General features: G+C 42.2%; 1 protein-coding gene and 1 long non-coding RNA gene across 8 annotated transcripts in view; one reads left to right on the top strand and one right to left on the bottom strand.

Annotated features, from left to right (window-relative positions):
• Positions 1–14,467, top strand: part of PDZD2 (PDZ domain containing 2) — a 368,370-nt gene that overhangs the window by 240,154 nt on the left and 113,749 nt on the right. The window lies entirely within an intron of this gene.
• Positions 5,423–9,039, bottom strand: LOC123578375. Its single transcript, XR_006702346.1, has 3 exons — positions 8,260–9,039; positions 7,105–7,193; positions 5,423–5,952 (listed from the first exon to the last, which is right to left on the bottom strand). It is a non-coding gene; the product is annotated as an uncharacterized LOC123578375 (long non-coding RNA).

Here is a 14,467-nt window from a genome sequence, read left to right as displayed (position 1 = left end):
TTTACTTTTCTTCCCAAGAAATAACACTGCTTGAGAATGAGGGAACTCAGTGTGTGGTAAGTTAACCTTAGTGATATTAAGCACCAACTATGTCTCTCTAGAGTTGCTGAAGGGAAACTTATGGACTTGGAGAGATAAAGTATAAAGACAATGAAAATTGAAATAAAATTATTTGAAAGAAATTAATTCTAATGAAAGGAGTATGTGAACTAATGACATGACATGGATGGCATGTGCTTACTAGAGGATGCTTCCAGCTCTGAAATTTAACTTTATGAAAAATCCTAGGTTGGAATGGAAAGGAAAGAGTTCGTGAAAGAAGGCATTCTCTTTCTCTCTTTTTTTTTTTTTTAAGTTTATTTATTTTGACAGAGAGGGAGAGAGAGAGAAAATGGGGGAGGGGTAGACACAGAGGGAGGGAGGGAGGGAGGGAGGGAGAGAGAGAGAGAGAGAAAGAGAGAGAGAGAGAGAGAATGAGAATCCCAGGCAGGCTCTGCACTGGCAGCACAGAGCCCCATGCAGGGCTCAAACCCACAAACCATGACCTGAGCCGAAATCAAGAGTCAGATGCTCAACCAACTGAGCCACCCAGGTGCCCTGAGAGAAGCCATTCTTAAATTGACCTTGATGCATAAGTAGGATCTGTACAGGCAGAGAGAATGGAAGTGCCTTACCAGGAGTGAAAGAGTAAAGTTTGGCGGAGGGGGGCACAGGGTTTTGTGGGTTTGGGGGAGAAGTTATGTGCTAATAAGAAGACTGGGAGGTGAGATTCACCCTGTAGACACTTGTAGGTTGATCAGATTTGGCCTGAGACAGAGGAGATTGAAAATACTTTAGACAACCAGACAAATTATTTAATGGTTCATATCACTCTCATTTGCTTAGAAACCCAAATACCAGACTTCGAGAATCTGCATTCGAATTACCTAGAAAACTTTAGGGGGGGAAATGTGATGGCTTCTGCTCTACCACCCCCTAGCCCTGATTTAGTGTTTCAGAACCTTGGAAATAATTAGGGGTAGTGGTAAAGGTAGAGATCCTAATTATTTTTAAGCTCTCCAGTGCAACCAATATTAGGGGCCATGTAGCTTTTAAAGAATTTCATCCTCATATATGATATAAGGATAATGTAAAATACCTCTTAAGTACCCCCTTCCCCAGTTTATGTGATCCTATCAGAGTTTTGAAGTTACAAGTAATAGAAACCAATTCTGGCTTATTTAGGTAGAAAAGAAATTTAGTGACAGAATGTTGGGTAGCTTACAGAAGCCAACAGAAGTGTTGAGGTCTGGGCTCAAGAGAATGGGCAAGAACCAAGTGGCCAAGAACACACCCAAGGTCATGGCACAGGAACAGTCTGATTAGGACACCACCACTGCCACCACCATGGTTACTGGACTCCCGTGACTAGCCTTTATCTGTCCCTGTGTCCTATCACGTCCTTATGATCCATAGTGCCAAGCAAGAGCCTCCTGGGGTCCAAATGTAAGTCATGTGCCTGTGGACTGGTTCCTGGGTATGGGGACAGATAATTAATGTCCCGTCCCCGCCACCCCTCATGTAATGGAAGCGTCTCCAAATCCAAAAGCTGATCAAATGTCAGGCAGATAGCTCCCTGACCAATGCAGGAAAAACGAACTAGAGAGTTTGTCTCCTCCTTCGTCATCTTTCCATGTGTCCACATTCTTTCCTTTCCCTTCCTTTCCTCTCCTCCTTCACTGCCTTTCCCAGATGCCCCATTTTTTCTTGGGCGTGGCATACCTGGTAAACCACCAAGCTCAGTGTGATTGGCTTACTGCTGGTCCTCTCTCTTTATGGAAGTCCTCCCACCCAGCCCACCACCAAATCCAAAACCCTACCTGCAGCTTCCCTGCCTCCAACGGCAGCTACTCCATCATGGGATTATAAAGCCAAATATCTTTCATCCTTTATCTTTTTCTCATGGGTCCTAATCCTATAACCTGTGTCACCTTGAAGTGGTTTATCCCTTTTTTCATATAGCCATTCAGATATTTGTATATAAAACCATTCTATCCCTCATACACCCCCGCCCCCGCCTCTGCATTATCCTCTGCAGGATAAGTATCCTTAGTCCCTTCAGCTGCTCATCATAAGACAGGATTGTCATTTTTAAATGTTAATGCCTAAACTGAATCAAACTCTATGTGCAGTCTTATCTAGAAAAGGATTATCACCTTTTGATGCAGACAGTATACTTCTCTTAATGCCAATATTGAAAATGCAAATATTGAAATGCCTTTAGTTGGTCTGTTATAAGACTAAGTTGACTGTCGATGAAAACCCATAGATTTGGATTGAAGCTATGTGGTACTCGTTTAAAGTATCCCGTGGGATCAGATTCTAACCCAGGAGCCTGAGACCACCATCCTGGCACCAGCATTTAATACAGTTAACCTGATTCACTTGAGAGAACTTCCACATTGCTCTGTGGAAGGACTGAGAAGGTGAGTTTCAGGTGCTGCAAACGAAGAGCACAAATCAGCAAGAGCCAGTATCGTACGTCGTCCATTAGGTGGATCCTTCCCCTACAGAAGTAAATAAGTTGCTAATAGCTATTGATGGATGGAAGATGGTATCAGAAGACAGTTTGGCTTGCAAGAGTATTCTTCTTTATTAAGTTTATTGAGATAGAATTTGCTTACACTCTTTAGCATGATGAATTTTACCCAATTCCTAAAGGATTAGATGGAATGTACTTAAAGTACAAAATTGAGACATTATGCTAAAACATAAGAAAGAAACTGGAGGAAGACCTTTCCAGTTGTACCATTCTATAAATTATGACCAACATGAGTCATGTAAATTACCACCTCAGTCAAGAGGAGAACCATTCCATCACCCTGAAAAGTGTCCCCCTGTGGTCAAACCCTCCCCTCCCCCCATAGCTTCTGGCAACCGCAGATACGTTCGCTGTCCCTGTTGTTTTGCCTTTTCCAGGATGTTATATAAATGGAATCCTACATTAAGTCTTAATTAAGCTACTTAAGTAGCCATTTAAGTCTTTCACTTAGGATAATAATGCATTTGAAGTTCATCCATGCTGTTAAATGTATCAGTAGCTCTTCCTTTTCATTGCTGAGTAGCATTCCCTTGTACAGATGTGTCAATCTATGATGCATCTATTCACTCCTTGAATGTGTTAAGTCAGAACACGATCTGTGTAACATCTCATGAAAGAGAGGTTTTGTACCCCTTCTCTCTTAGTCAAATGCAACCTATCGGACAGAGAAATCGTTGCTCTTACATGTGATCTCTGCCCTTCAGTCATGCTGGATTGTTATCTTTATAATATCTCCTGAAGCATAGAAAAAAAATATGAAAAGTAGGCTAGACAGAGTATGTTTTCTTTTTCTTTGCCCGCAAGCATCAGCACAAGATTTTTGTCTATTTTAAATACAGATCTTATTTCTAGCTCTTATTACTCTTTGAAACAAGTTTAAACCCTTCTTATTTTTTTGTTTTTGTTTGTTTGTTTTTCTTGTTAAGGAAAAATATGTTCCACCTTCTCTAAAGGAAATCCATCAGTGTTTTAATATTACGACTTTTTAATTGAATTTTAATTATTATATAAATAGGGATGCCAGAATTAAAATATATCTTTTAAAGTGGTGTTTTTAGTTTAAAATTGGACTTGTTCCACTAAATGTCTATGGTAATAATTTTGAGATATCGCTGCCAGGAGATATAGTATATCATAAAAACTGCACTCTAAAATTCAGGTTAGAGTGGAGAAGGGAGAGGGTGATTTGAAATAATTATGTGATGGGAACGTCTGAATTTGTAACCTCTATATACCTTTGATTTATAATTTGGTAAAAATAACTTTTAAAGAAAACCTTCTTGGATTTCATAACCTCAGTTGAAAACTTGTGGGATGCTGATTACAGCATGGAGATTTATTCTAAAGATTCTAAGCTAAGGCTGGGTATGGTGAATTTGTTTGCTTTTTAATGGGGGCAATCTTAACTTTTTGCATCCTTAACTAAACAATTGTTCACATTATGTATCTATAATCACAGTTCTTGTACCTACAGCTCTACAGACAGTCCTTTAAGGATACTAGATCCTGCTGTCTTCCTTTCCTATCTGTAACTAAATGCAATTTCCATCAAAATTTGAAAAGAATTATTTTGGAACTTGAACAGATGAACTGGAACTCATCTGGAAGAGGGAAAAGCGAGTGATAGCTAAGAAATTTTTGGAAAAATAAGAACAATGAGGAAGGATGTGGGCTGCCTCACCAGAAAGCAAACTATACTTTAAAACTATAGTAATTCAAATAGTGTGGCACAGGAATTACCAAACAGACCAGGTGAACAAAGGGAGGAATCCCAAATAGGCCCATAAATATCAGGAAATTTGGTGTATGAAAAGGAGAGACTTTAAAAATGGAAGAAAAATTATGGTCTGCCTAGCGGATTTTATTGCAATAATTAGCTAAAACTTTTTATGGGAGACTGTGAGGTTAAGTCCTGCCTTAAAATAGATGACTAAATTCCAGATGGGATAAAAAGCTAAACATAAAAATGAAATCTGTGAAGGTATTAGAAGAAAAATAGAATATTATCTAGGGTGGGGAAGCCTCTTAAGTAAGACCATAAATGCAGGAAGTTACAAAGGAGAAGATACACGAAACTTATGGATGAGATAAAAGTCAAAGGTTATAGGAATGGTTTTGAGGATGATATGAAGGAGTGACTTTCACATCTCACTAACATCCCCACCATATGAGTTTTTGCAAGAATATATTCACAAATCACAGAAGTTTCTCAATGTGCTTACTACAGTGTGTAGACCATGGCACATGCATATAAATTATAGAGCTATTACTATTTCTAAACCTCACTTACAGTGATTCATGTTTCAAAAATGTGGCTCCATGTTTAAATACATTTTTGTAAAATTCTCATATGTTTTGAAAATCATTGCCTTGTTGTTGATACTCTGAATGCTGTTTTCTACCACTCTCATTACTTCTCAGTGCTGAGGATAAAGGATTCAGTTCTATTATATGCATGACTGTTGGCTTGCAGTGTGCTTGGGAATACACTACATTCTAGGGGAGGACATGGGAGAGACAGGGACAAGCAGATGTAAAAGAGGGACGCCTGAGTGTCTCAGTCAGTTAAGCATCTGACTGTTGATTTCAACTCAGGTCCTGATCTCACAGGTTGGGGGATCAAGTTCCACATTGGGTTCTGCGCTGACAGCATGGAGTCTGCTTAGGATTCTCTCCTTCCGTCTCGCTCTGCCCCTCCCCTGCTCATGCTCTCAAAATAAATTAATAAACTTACAAAATAATTAAGAAAAAAAAAAAAGGTGGCAAAAGAGCCATGAACCTGCTATAGGGTGCACACAGTCTTGTTGATCAACGTGACAAGCACATAAAAACAACCAAGGAGCAATTTGAGGAAGTTTCATCATCAAATGCCAAGTCGAATGTAATCAGCCCAAGGCTGGGCACTGGAGGTGTCTAAGTGTTCGATGGAACTTCCAAAGGGGACCACCTCTTGAGGAGTTGGGAAATGATGAATTGAGGAGCCCAACAGTGGTAGATAGACATTTCTGAAAATTTTCCTTGTCCTCTTGCTTTTTTGAAACAGGCATTTTTATAGCTGAGCCTATACTCTGAGTTTGGGGTGGTTCAATGTGACACTCTAGAATGCTAGGTTAGGAAGTTGAGTTGCTTGCAGGGGCTGCAGTAGAATCAACTTTCTTTGAGCAAGTGGGACTGGTATCCACTTCCCCAGCATTTTCAGCTTCGTCACGTGGGTTCTGATTCTTCCGCTTCTCCAATGGCGATTTTATATGTGGTTAGTTGACTTGTCTCCATATGTAGCCCGGTGGGCTTGGATGTAGTCATTGTGAACATTTTTCAGGTATTGCTAAATATCATTTAATTCTCTTAGCAATCCATTTCAGATGAGGAAACTGAGGAAAAAATCAATCAATCAATCACTTTAAAGTCCTACAACTGACAAGTGACAGAGTCTGGATTCAAACCTAGGACTGCCAGGCTCCAAAACCTGCATTCTATCCAATGGGCTGCTAGGTCTAACTCAGCCCGTGCCCCAGTGAGCATCACATCCTCCCCGTGGCACAGGGAGAATTCTGGAAGATCTTCCCGGCTAGAGTCCAGCCGGTTCCAAACACAGCAGCTTTACCATCTCTTTCCCTCTGTACAGAAGGAGGAAGGTGCTCCGGACCAGGAGTCCAGATGGGCTCCGTGAAGCTCCATCGTCATTATTCCTAAATTTTAGCACTTATAGACTGGTGACAGCCACATATTCCTTACCCACCTCACAAGTTTGTAGTGGTCGGATAGTGATGATGATAGTACTACTACTGACTTTCATAAGATGTAGAGTTACACCAAAGTAAGGCAGTAGTGATAATAGTGTGGAATGTGTAACCCCAGGGGCTCTGATTAGTCTTTTATCCCTCCACTGATACACTTTGCCTGACACTATTCTCTTGACCTTTCCTCCCACTCTTTCCTACATGAAGGCTGTGAGTAGCAAATCCAAACTTTACTGTTTAAGGAATGGAAAACAGACCTGTTAGATGAAGGCACCCATTAGAAATGCAGGCCTGTCTTAAAGAAGCTATGGCTGGGGACTCCTCCCTTCGCAAGAACTTCTAGGTGAGGTCTGAGCAATGCAAATGACTGAAGTCTTTAATTCTGTTATGTAACATGTGCTGTCCATGCTTGGCTGACAAGATGGCAGCCCGTTGCTACTGCTACAGGAAAAGGAAGGAACTACTGCCTGGTTAAAACACGTGTTCTGATGACCTGTCAGATGGCGTAGGGGAAAGGACAAAGAGGAAACCGAGCCTCTCCCAAAGTTTAGGGCCCTTTAGAAACCTGTGTGAAACATGGATAGTACACATTGACATCTTTATTGGGTTTGTTTGCTTTTTAAATACCCTCTGACGCATGTTTAGTGAGGAGAGAAGCTGATAGGACATATAATGCCTGTTGGCCCTGAGCCAGGGGGAAATCACCACTCAGTGGTTTGAGCGCTCTGAAACTCACCGTACCACAAGACCCCACCCTCGGGCAGGAGGTCACACATTACAAACCTGTGACGGGGAAGTTACTAAGAATTGGCAAAGGTGTTCCGGAGGTCCTGTTGTTAAAGGTGATCATGGAGTCAACTTCAGTTGTCTTGCTAAAAATCAAAAAATAAAATAATTGCTTAAACATTTATTTAAGAATCTCAGAGCAGATACTGAATGGGAAAATAGTTGGTGTTTCTGTGACTCAGTTACCCACATGACTTCATCTTGTGGATGATCAGCTATAGCCACCCTAGTGGTTTTGTCCGTTGTATAGTCCTAAATCATTTCCCTTGCTTGGCAATATCTTTGTTGCTATGCCTTTAAAAAGTCATGAAAGACAGGGCACCTGGATGGTTCAGTCAGTTGAGGATCCAACTTCGGCTCAGGTCACGATCTCGTGGTTTGTGAGTTCGAGCCCCACATTGGGCTCCATCGCTGGCACCTTGGAGCCTGCAGCCTGCTTCCAATTCTGTGTCTCCCTCTCTCTCTGCCCCTCCCCCACTCACCCTCTGTCTCTCTCTCTCAAAAATAAACATGAAAAAATAAAAAAAAAAAATTAATGAGGAACATACAGTGATTGTTCTCCTGAAGATGATCTTCACCAGGTCTTAGGTACCATTAGTCTGATCAAAATGTATACATAACATCTGTCTCTTGTTCTAGTCAATGTTGCTGCTGTTTATTGGAGTAAAGACTATTTACCCCGCAATGTATTGTGTGAGAAGAAATGATTATAAGTTGCAGCTGGAAATCTCTGTCATTCCTTTTCATCTAAATACGAAACATAATGATTTTTTAAAATAAACCAGGACATTTTATACAATCCAAATGCAAAAATTCTAAAGATTCAAGAATTAAAACAGCAGGGTAATGTTTTTCCTGTTATTGATGCCATAAGTATCACGTAGGTAATTTTTCCCTGTATTTTTAAAACACATATTTTAAATATTTTTCAGTGATATATAGTATTTAAATTTGAGTCAATAGATCATCTTTGTTCTTACGGATTAATCTGAAGTAAATGAAACAGCATGCATTACTTGGGAAACAGGGAAATACATCTTGATATTTTGAAAGATTGTACTAAAAGGGGCTTTAAGTCACTTCAATAGCATATCTAATACATGTATTTAAAATCTTGTGGTTATATAACCCTGAAAAACGTGATGAAGTTACCTTAAGCAAGTCTTAGAGGCTTTACAAGATTGCATCTTACTGTGAAAGAAGTTCAAGAGTCAAAGTCATGGAAAAGCTGAAAGGGGTGGGGCGAGGCTGTATTCATTTTCTCTGAGTGATGTAAGAAAGTACCACAAACGCAATGGCTTCCAGCAGCAGAAATGTCTTCTCATGGTTCTGGAGGTTAGCAGTCCAAAATCAAGTTGTCAACAGAGATGGTTCCTCCCAGAGACTCTGAGGAAAGAAATGTCTCGGTCTGTCAGCCTTCATCTCTGTAGGAAATCCCGGGCATTTCTTGGCCTATAGATGTATCACACCAACCTCCACCTCCAGCTACATACCACCACCTTCTCTGGGTCTCTGTGTGTTCTTTTCTGTCTCTTATAAGGACACTTTCTTTGGATTCAGAGTCCACCCCGATACAGTGTAATCCTTAAGTAATTGCATGTGCAATGCAGAGGCCCTCTTTCTGTGTAACATCACATTCTGAGGCTCTAGGTAGGCGTGTATGGGGGAGGAGGGGTGCGGGGGGAGCCATTCAACCCAGAAGCTTTCCACTATGACATCTCCAGTGTGAGCGGAATTAGAATTCACGGTCAAATTCCAACCCACAGCCTTGAACGTGATCTTAATTTCTGCCTGGACCTTCTCTCCTCATTCCAGACCCCATGCTTCAGCCTCCTCTCAGCCTAGCTAACTTCTGCTGGACCTCAGACCCCTGGTTCTTCCTGAAGGAAACCTTTCATGTTCACATCCATCCCCAAAGCAGGCCAGGCCCTCTTTTAGAAGTTTCTGAAGTAACCTGTGCTTCTGTTGGAACATTCTTCATATAATTAATATCATTTTAAAATTTATAGAATATAAATTCATATTATGTTTTTATTTTACATATCAATATTTTTAAATATTTACCTAGTAGCTAATAAATTTTATTAAGATCTATTAATTTTTATCTTGCTGTTTTGTTATATAAAATTTTATTTCTGTGATAATATAGTATAATTTATAATATAAATGTTAGGTTAAAAATATAACCTGTTACATTATGTCGATTATGTCAATGATATATAATGTCAATATAACGTTAACAATAATATGTTATATTATTGACATAATATAATTCATAATATACTATAATAATTATAGAGTTAATTAGAAAATTGACACATTAATTTGTAACATTAATTATAGGTTCACTGTGAAATCTATGAGGGCAGAAGTCAACTATCTTATTCTATTCTTTGTCAGCACTGAGCCAGCATGCCTGCTCTGCATATTTTGAGCCTTATTCTCTGCATATCATCTCCTTAATTTTCAGAGAAAATCTTTTCCTTGGCACGACTGAGTCTCTTGTGTCTGCTACTGAATGCCTCATGGGAAGCCCCCTTTTGGGGGCTGGGGGAGTAGTTGTGTGTTTTTTTGTCTTCACCTCCACATTCATTCATGGAAGCTGGGGAGTGATTTATGGTTGGATTCAGTGTTATCAGAGAGTTGTCTCTGTGTTGTCTTGAAATCCAAGGCAGGGCATTTTAAATACAACTTCATTAATTGGCCCTGTTGAGATTTAAGAAAAGAATGAAATCTGAAAACCCACTCTTCTTACTTGTTCTTCCTCTAAGTTGCTTTTTGTCTTGTTTTCCTTCTATTCCTCACCTCTGCCCTAGAGAGAGAGAATTGGGACATCTAAACTTTAAAAACCAGACTTTTTAAAAATGTCTATATTTATTTTGGGAGAGAGTGCATGTACACGGTGGGGGTGGGGAAGCAGGGCAGGAAGTGCAGAGAGAAAGGGAGAGAGAGAGAATCCCAAGCAGCCTCCGTGCTGACGGGCTCCATCCCACGACCACAAGATCCCGACCTGAACCAATACCAAGAGTCAGACACTTCACCCACTGAGCCACCAGGAGCTCCCGGACATTTTCCTTAGACCGGAACTGTAGACTCTGATGTGGAACTTAAGCCACTTGAAAGAGTCTGTGAGAGGCCCCTTTGGACTTTGCCTCATATTTACGTTTATGTCTTGAAGATATTTCTAGTGAAATTGGGCCTTATAAGCTTTGTGCCTGATAATGTAAAGATTTCTCCTTTTCAGTTCTTGAAGAAACAGCAGTATTGAAATTTGCCACCCATCTGCTTTGTCCAACAAAGCTTTTCACTCTCTTAAGTCATCTAAGAGATCATGTCCTTTTGCCCAAAGCCAAAGTACCAGGAAGGGCCCTTCTGAGAACAGGTGATGCCGACATGTCCATCCTTTGAGAAGTTGAACAGGGAAAGTAAACACCTCTCATCTTGATGTTCTCAGTACACCATAAAAGCAAATTTTAAAAGACTGCAGTTAAGTCTCTTTAAAAGGAAATCTCTGAAGAGAACTCAGGATGCAAGGTGTTAACAGCAAAAAAAAAACCCTCCTAGTTATTGAGAGTTGCTGTATTTTCTGAAATACGGTGTCCTGGGTCTTTCCCAGAGCCCACGTGGAGCATATGGGTGCCCTGACCCCTGATCACTGCTGTCCTCATAAAGCTCCAATCTCTGTGGAAAGTGGGTGTGGTTTGGTCCCCAGTTTGGGAAGCCAGAACAAGCTAAGATACCCCTTTATCTGTGAGAAATACTTGAGTCTAAATGGAACAGTGCCGCAGTGGAAAACTCTCATATTTTCTTCCCCCAGAGATTCAAGAAGGTCCTCTGGTCAATGCTTTTGTTTCCCTCACTTCCAGACTCTTCCAGATCACACTTCCTGGTGTGCAATTCAAGAAATAACTTTTTGGGGTATTTGTTTTTCCAGGCGGCCCATGGCTCTGATTTTGTTTTTGGATGTTTTCTGTGTGCTCGAGGTTGGAGGGTTCCAAGTTTAGCATGTGCTGTCTGCCAGCTATTTCCTGTTGAGAACACTTGGTAACAAAGTGAGCTGATAATATTCTAAAACATGCTTGTGACTCAAATACCCACACCCGTGTGCACCTCTCACAAAAGTAGAGATGCTGGCTGTTCATGCTGGGAGTGTTTTCCCCTAGAGTTGAAATCATGTATCTACAGAGACCCTCTCTAGACATTTAAAAAATATCATAATGTTTGTCTAATGGCATTGTAATATGTTGAAACGTTTAATATTAAAACAACTGGGCTTTTGAAATCCCTGCCTCAGAAAAGTAAAAGATGCCCTTTTAAAGGAGGCAACTGAACCAAAAGGGAGAGTTGTTGTCCAGTTATCTGTGACAAATGGCAGAAAGGTAGGTCAGAGAGAGAGGATGCTGAGAGAGGGGCAGCGTTTCTGCTCGTGCACACATGCATCTGATTTAATCGTGGCAGTTGCCCGTGTCAGCGGCCCACATATTTTGCAGAGTTTCAGGGGTCAGCCCATCTCACAGCATGGTTCGTTGGGATAAGCAACCTCCCAGGCTCCACCCTGAGTCCTGGGTCAGTTCCAGGACCTCTGGGACCATCCTTGGGGTTCAGGTCAGGCCAGAGAGCTTGCAATTTCTCCGGGAGTTGGAGGCTGACCCCAGCCAGATGGACATGGAAGCAAAACAAGAGGCCACCCTTGGTCTGTGTTTTGAAAGACATGTGCCTTTCTCTCCCTGGCAGAGAATATGGCCTGCAATTGGCCACAGTCCATGCTGATTGCCTATATGAGCCTGATCCCCCACAGCACACACACACCCCTTCTTCTCCGTGGAACCACATGGTCCATGAGACCCCCAGAACGCCTGTCTGTGAGGGGCACCTGGGTGGCTCAGTTGGTTAAGTGTCTGACTCTTGATTTCGGTTCATGTCGTGATCTCACGGTTCGTGAGATCGAGCCCCAAGGCAGGCTCTGCACTGACAGCACGGAGCCTGCATGGGATTCTCTCTCTCCTTTTTTCTCTGCCCCTCCCCACTTCGTGTGCTCTCTCTCTCTCAAATACACTTTAAAAAAAAAAATGCCTCTCTGTGAGAGCTCTGTGTCTAACACACGTTTGCTCTGCCTTTTCAGATCTTTGGTTTTAGAATAATTTCTGACTCTGCCTATCCTTGTGAATTTGGTTTCTCCAGAACCCATTCCCCTTGCCCCCACCTGGACTTGACTGTGGTTCTCTCTGCTTCATTCAGACCACAGAATCTGACCACTCCCTTCTGTGAGTTTGCTTTTCATCCAGGACAATGTCAGCAGACCAGTCTAACAGGCTGACCTACGATCACCTAGCAAATTTCTGAAAGGGAAAGGGGCTAGCACTGGTATTTATTATGTACCACATGGGAAACCAGCCCACGTAGTCCATTATTCTATTCAATCCTCCCAATGACCATAGGTGTACAAGACTCCGGGGTCAGTCTCTGAGGTTTAATGTCCTGCCCAAGGGCCCAAAGTGGCAGTGCTGACACCTGAACCAAGCATAATCTTGCTCCAAATACTTGATACTGAGATGAAGTTTGGTGAAGTTGTTTAGGTATTGAGTGAAGAGAGTCTAATCCAAAGGAGCACCTTTGCAAAAGGAGCCTCTTGCCCTTTGGTTTTTTCCTGCCATCAGCAAACAGGTTTAAATGCCGATCATCCAACTTGACTTCTCAAGAATGCTCTGCTGGCTGCTTCTGTACCCAGATTAGCTGAGTCCTACGCATCCCTCACAACCTTTTTTGGCTACTGTTATTTCCTATCACCTCCTTTTTGGGACATACTTTGTTATTTTCTTTATATTGCCCTCACTCACGTTCTCCAGGAAGCAGATGCTGAGTTAGAGCTAAGAGTGCAAAATGTCCTGGGAAAGAAAACGGGAGGAAGCGGTGCTGGGCAGGGGAGCCACACATCGTGCTGCCCACCTGACAAAGTCGGTCAGCCCAACAGGGGGCTCTGAGAACAAGTGTGCCTGGGGGAACTCTACACTGGGTAGCAATGGCCAGGCCCCATCTCCCAGCTGTCAGGAAGCAAGAAGATCCTGTCTCCTCAAGGTCCTTCTAGCCAGACTAAGCATCATATTGACATGAGGCAGATTAACAGGAGAAAATCCAATTTAATAGCATACATACAAGGAATCCACACAGACATAGACATATCAAAGACAGGCAAAAAGAGGTCTATGTGTCATTCTGAACTAAGAGGAAGGAGATAGGGGTCTTGGACTTCAAAAAGAGGGAATGCAATTCACAGGAAGATGAAAAAGAATGAATGTTTGGTAAACAGATGTTTGCTGGGCCACTCAAACAATGAGTTTGAACAAACTGGCCTTGCTAGGTTCCTCCCTGACCATCATATCTAGTTCACAGTACAATGCAGTTATCTATGCTGATAGCTCTCTTCCTGGAGCAGTTCCTCTATCTAAATTCTTTTCAGGCCTTTGTAAAACATTGGAGTTGCCAAAACTGCTGAGTTTGATTGTTTTTTAACTCAAAATAATCTTCACACCAAAGTGGCCCATCTTGGGACAACCTGCCCTTGGCCCCTATACCATCTTGCTTGCCATTGGCCAGAAATTGCCCCAGGAGAGCATAACCTTGACTTGAAAGCTGAGGGGGACCCTGATGAAGCTCACAGCCGGAGGTCCTGACCTAACTAACACTTCTCACCAGCTGGACAGCAAGTGCTTACTTGAGGGGACATCTGAGTGGTACTTCAGCCCAGAGATTTACCTGCCTCATGCCCATTCTGACCCATGTGGGCCCATCACCACTTGACAGCACGTTATCTTGGACAAGAATGCACAGGAACAATGCATATGGTATTAAGGTGCCTCTTACGGCCAGAAAGTGTACACAGACTACCTGCAGTCAGAAGGGATAGTTCATCGTAGAAGGAGAGGTGTGCAGTGCCAGTGTGTAATACTGGTCTGGGGTGGGGGCACTGTGGGGAGGGAGGGGGTGATTGAGCTCCAGAGTGTGCCTGAGGGAGAGGCCATCGCCAGAGGGCATATCTTGTGTTGGCCGTCTTGTGTGGCCTTGGCTGGGTTGGGGGCCAGGTTGGTTCCTTAATCCTCTGATTCTGGCTAATCTGAGCAAGTATTGCATCTGCTTTCCCGGGATTCCCGGGGACTGTCTCAGCTCATACCTGAGAGATGGAATGAGAGCTGGCCGCTTCCACCCACACCCCAAGAAACCACCTCACCCCTCCCAAATACTAACCTGCCTTCTGGACCTGCCTGAAAGTACCTCTTGTTTTCCCTAGGGCCCTTTTCTTATGGGTGTGGGACATATTCTGGGTTGTTAACATATCACTAAAATGGAATCCCTTGTGATATTA

This window comes from Leopardus geoffroyi, chromosome A1 (assembly GCF_018350155.1).
Source record: "Leopardus geoffroyi isolate Oge1 chromosome A1, O.geoffroyi_Oge1_pat1.0, whole genome shotgun sequence".
NCBI classification, from domain to species: domain Eukaryota; kingdom Metazoa; phylum Chordata; class Mammalia; order Carnivora; family Felidae; genus Leopardus; species Leopardus geoffroyi.
This window is presented reverse-complemented; position numbering and strand designations above follow the sequence as displayed.